Below are 5,563 nucleotides of genomic sequence, written 5' to 3'. Positions count from 1 at the left end.
GTTTGGTGCTCAAGGTGTGATGTGGGATGGAGTTGCGGGTCCGTGGTGGGGACTGGGGCTGCTCTGTGCCAGGGTTGGCGTCGGGGACCTGCAGGAGTCACCTTTGGGCTAAAATGTGGTGGTCGTAGACTTTCGGAAGGTGCAAGGCCCATCTCTAAAGTCCATAAACTGTTTCCTCATCATTTCCTCAGCTTTCGTTCAGCCCTTCATCGCTACGAGTCACCCGTGAGCGTGGACGGGAGCCGGTTGGGACTTTGCTCTTTACAAAAGGAAAACCGGAGCTGGCGCGTTAAAGCTCTGCGCTTCTCCAGGTTTGAGATTGACCAGCAATGGGCTTTATTCTCTGATGTGACTTTTCAGTGAAGTCTCTCTGGATTTCACAGGGTGTTTTCCAGGCGGTGCCGGCTCCCGGTGCGATAAGGGAGCGGTGTTTATGGATGGTGGCGGGGAGGCTCCCGCTGGTGCCAGTTCCCACCACAGCCAAGGTCAGGCCCACGGGAGGAGCAGGCAGGGGGTGACCCTGGGGTGTCCTCCCCCCCCCACGTTGTGTGGGTGAGATTCCGAGGGATCGGAGGGGTCAGGCTCTTCTTTTGGCATCTGAGGATCTGCCTTTGATCCCCATCCTTGCATTCCGGAATCCAGTGCTGCTGGTGATGGGATCATCATCCTGGAAGCTCCAGAGTGGTTCTGTATATATCCGTATATCTTTCATTATTTCCTTACTAATAATAATATCTTTTCTTTTTACTGTCAATATTTCATTATAGCTGGCTTAGGCTTTTCTCAGCCCATGAGCCTCTCTCCCTTGTTCTCCTTTCCTCTTCTGGGAGGAGAGGGCTCACGGAGCATCCCTCCTGGCCAGCCCAGCCTAAACCTCGGCAGGGCTAACGCAGGACTGGTTCTCGCTGCTTATTCACTTGGTTCTATACAGCGTAAATCCACACGGAGACACGCATTCTCTTTTGAAAATGGGACTAAAGCTTTAAATGAGGGCTCGAGAAGGCTTGGATGTTACCTTTTTGGGGTTAGATAGCTGTTATTTCCAATGACTTAACTCGCTGCCTGTTTGGAGATGGTTAGAGCGTCAATGTCTTGGCACCTGGAGTTCCCTCCTCTCCCCGGGGAGGGAGAGGTGGGACCGGAGGTTCCCGGGCCCTTCGCTGCTCTCGGAACTTCCCGTGTTTGATCCAAGCTGATGAATTCCTCCTCCAGCTTCTCCCTCTGTGCAGTACGTGGCTGTACTGGGACCTCTGGAGGTCGCGTCACCTTGGAGGCAGGATGGTGTGAGATCGTGGGTCGTAGTCTCTGGCCCTCGGGGGTGATGGGCTCCCTCCCTCCTCTGCCTTTAAACAAAATTCAGCTTTTTGCTTTGCCAAGTCACCTGTTTCATGGAGCGCGGATTTACTTCTGACCTGCTCCTGTGCCCTTAGGACTGATTGTGTTGCAGATGATTTCACCCAGTCGGCAGAAATTGGGCCACCAGCGGTGCCCTGACAACTACCGATTTATTTTATTTATACCTTTTTTTTTTTTTTTAATTAAAAGCCTTAGCAAGTGAAGCTTATGTAGCAAGAGTAGTGCATCCCATGATGGGAGTTTTGAAGAAGACTGTGAACGAGTCATTAATTTGAAGTCCTTTTTAAAGAGCAGCGTGTGTGTGTCTGTACAGCACGTGTGTGTCATCGCTTGTTTGCTTTGTGTCGCATCGTCTCAAGCTGCGAACGAAGCTGTAAATACAGAACATGTGGCTTTGGGAGAGCCCCCCCGCAGTGGGACCTGCCGTCCGCGGGTGCTGGGGGCAACGGGAAACGCTCGGGACCCCTGTTCTCTCCAAGTCGGTGAAATTCCCGAGTCCAAACTTGCTTTGTGGTAGCCGAGTCCTTTGTTGGCCACCGCGTTCAGCTGGAGAAGGGAAGGGCTGGGGGTTTGGTGGGATGTTTGGTGGAGATGGAAAGTGCTGGGCGTCTTTTAAACCAGAGCACGGTGTCCTGTCCCTTCTGCCCGCTCAGGCATTTTCTCCTGAGAAAATAACGCCCGTCCATCGGGATTATATTTGATGCCTTTCAAACTCTCTGAAAGTGGCTCATTGGTAAATAAATGCAGTTGGACCTTAGATTCTCAATTTCATTCGAAATTTACAGAGGAGACTTATTTTTCTCTTTGCGGCGAGGATGGGAGAAAAGAGCAGGATTTCTCCATTTCCCAGGCAGGGTAATCTGTCTCCTTGTATGCAAATAAAACATCTTTATTGTTGGATTTCCCCTGGCCGCGTAACCAGGTGGCTGGGCTTTTAATACACCAGCCTGATGGCTCTTGGCTTTTTTTTTCCCCCGAACGGCAACAATGAGCTGACAAAAAATAAAGGGTCTGCTCTGGCTCTGCAAGGCCAATACATATATATATATATAAAATATATATGTCGGCTCTTCTCCTGGAGGTCTTCTCCCATTTTCCAGCCAAAGGGAAGAGAAATTACCTTCCCGGCCGAAAGGCTTTATTTCTTGCAGTGTGTCTAGAGCACTTTGTAATTTTTTTATTTTTTTTTTGTAAATTTTTTGGCATCCATGTTTTTCAACCGAGCATCTGCCAACTGCGTGCTGAAAAGCTAAATGCAGAGTATTTATCATTGGGATTAATCATTTTATTGAGCAAAGGCTCCTTACATACAAAAATATTCAAGATCAAAGCTTTGAAAAACAAAGCTGTTACATTCTAGGAGAGAGGAGACATTTTCTGAGTTCAGTTGATGCGAGCAGATGAAATACTCTGCGCATAATGTAAGTTCGTGTCAAAGGAAGCTTGTAACTACAGTCTTTTCAGCATTTTGCCTTTGCATCTTCTGAATAATTACGAGGTGCTGAATAATATATTTTTCACCACGTGTGCCGAGCCTTCCTCTGTGGTTCCGACCTCCCCGGGCAGACGGATGCGCTGGCTTTAATTAATAGCGCGGGTTATTTATCCTGCCTATTTATAGCCTGCCCATCGGTGCCGCGTCGGGGCCCTGCTCCGTGTCCTGCCGGGGAACGTGATTCCGGACAAACGGGGCCGTTGGTGGCGGCACCGGTTCCCCCGGCCGAGAGGAGCTTTGTCCTGCCCAGCCTCAGCGAGGGGCTTTTCTAGATGTTTCTGTCAAGGAGGAATATTGGAAATCATAACTCCGTAGTTATTGATCAGCGGCGATGGTTATCCGCCCCCCATCCTGGTGCAGTTCCCCGGTGAAATGGTGCCTGGGTCTGGTAAGAGTTCGGCGTTCTAAAAAAGTTGATGTTAAGAGGCAGAGAAAATGGTATTTAAGGCTCTTTGATTCTCACTTTCCCCTGCCAAACACATCTCCAGCATGAACCTCTACCTCAGAGCTTCCATTCTTGGAATCTATTTTCTCATCGTTTGTATTCAGCAATTATTTTTATCATCTCTCCATTATTTTTTTTTTTTTAATATTTTTTCTTTTTTCACCAAAACAGGAGGAAGTTTTGAGTTTCCCTTGAATGATGTGAACAGGGGCTGGGCACCAAGTTTTATTTCTGAGCCACTCGCTGCAGGTAGAATCTGTGGCGAGTCACTTAATTCCGCTGAACTCTGCTTCCCACCTTTGAGATAAGGTTAATAAAATTTTTTACACGCTGCAGGTTTTATGCAAATGAAGGCGCTGGGGATGGCTTTGAAGCCTGTGGAGAATGTGAGCCTGTTGGTGCTTAATGGGATACACTTGCTTAATTGTCTAGTGGGATTACTACAGTACTGTTGGAGTATTTTTTTTTTTTTTTTATATACGAATGTAATTTTATTTGGCAGGTGTGAGGCTTGATTTATTTATTTTTTGATCAGTTGGCTCTTTTTTCGTGTTGATTACAAGGTGTTTTACTGAGGCAGGAGAAGTCCTTGGGAGCTGTGCATGGGGTCAGGCTCTCGCTTTTCCGTCCGTGGGGATGTGGAGGCTCCCCAACACGGGGATTCTTAAAATAACGGCTGTTACTGTGCTTCAAAAGCATAACTGGGAAGGGAGAGTTCCCTGGATTAGTATCACTGAGCCTAAAACTGAGCGTTTCTTGGTAAAACACCGTCACGTGCCGACAGCCTCGCGGCGTGGGCTCTGCGAGACCTTTGGAGACAAAACACGGAAAAACGGGATTCTCAGAGGCCGCCTTTGTCCCGGGGGACAGTGACAGCACGTGTGGCCTCAAAAATAGTGCCGGCAATCGGAATTTGGGAAACACGGACAAGTTTTTAGGATTCTTATCTTTTGGGTGTTACCTGGGTAAGGCGGTTACTTCAGCGGTTGTCCACTCTTTGCCGTGGGTTCACGTGGGGTTGCAGGAACCCCTGAAGATCACCCAGTTGTGTCTTACGGCTGGTGTGGGACCACGCAAATCAAAAGTAAAGATTTCCCTCTCCCCCCGGGCTTCGCTCTCACCCCCGCACACCCCAGCTTCGGGCTGATTTACAGCCTGAAGTTTGGAGCAGCTTCAGCGTTTGTTTGCCCGGAATTGTGACGGTGTTGGGATAGGAAGAGCAGGCACAGCTTAATGAGATAAGCCTTATAATTTAATTGCTCTGTGGTTACTTAATCCAGTTTATATTTTAAAGCTACGGCCCTTCCAGTTTCCCAACAGTGAGCTAATAAGCGTTATTCTGCGTTGAAGCCTTCTGGCCATCCCTGTGCTCTGGGGCTGTTGGAAACGCAGCACATGGGCTGGATTATTTTCTCCCTTGTCCTTTATTAGAAGCTGTTTATTTTGGCCAGTTTCTCTCGGAACATTTCTTATCAGATCTTTACGGCTGTCAAATGGTAGTAGAGAATACAAAATGCAATCGTAACAGTCTCTTTTGCCCCCGCAATGCAATCAAGAGCAGCAGAATCCCTCGTAGACAGCGTGGTTCCCGTCCACCTGGATTCCCGGTGGCGGAGGGACAGAACTGGCTCTTCTCTGCTGTCACCCAGGTGCAGCTAATGGCAGAAAACCCCGTTACTTTTTCAATTTGCAGGTGTTCGTGGTGGGCTGGGGAGCGCGGGTCTGATTGTGGATGCTGGCCAGGGTTAGCTGAGGACTGTCACACACGTGGTTTTCACTCCTTGAAGCCTGGACACCCCCCTCCCTGCCGGGTGTGCTGGCACAACTCCGACAATGCTCAAAACCACCACCAAAACCCACAGGTCTTCTTTCTTTCAGCCACAGTTACTCATTTATTTAAAGGTACTGGAGTTTTGGGGTGGTGACCCCTGATTTCAAAGCTGTTACCTTGGCTTTCTTAGGCAGGAGAGGGAAAACCACTGCAATTTTAAGTCAGAACCAGGGGGGTTCAGCCCAGCATCACAGATTTATCTCAAAAGGAACCACAGCCTGTTCGTGCAGGACGTGCAGTCAGCTCTGTGGCCAGAGAAATAAGTAAGAACCTGAAAATATGCGACTGATTTTATTATTTTTTTTTCCTTTGGAATATTGGGAAACAAAACCATAGTTCATATTCCTGGCATTGCAATTTTTCTTGTAATGAGACTTTTGGTGCCTGATAAATCGTGGTTTCCCAATGAAGGTTTCTCTTCTCTTCCCTTGGCAGG

The sequence above is a fragment of the Numenius arquata genome, chromosome 27, assembly GCF_964106895.1.
Source record: "Numenius arquata chromosome 27, bNumArq3.hap1.1, whole genome shotgun sequence".
In the NCBI taxonomy this organism is placed as follows: Eukaryota; Metazoa; Chordata; class Aves; order Charadriiformes; family Scolopacidae; genus Numenius; species Numenius arquata.
The sequence above is the reverse complement of the archived record's forward strand: the minus strand, read 5'-3'. Positions refer to the sequence as shown.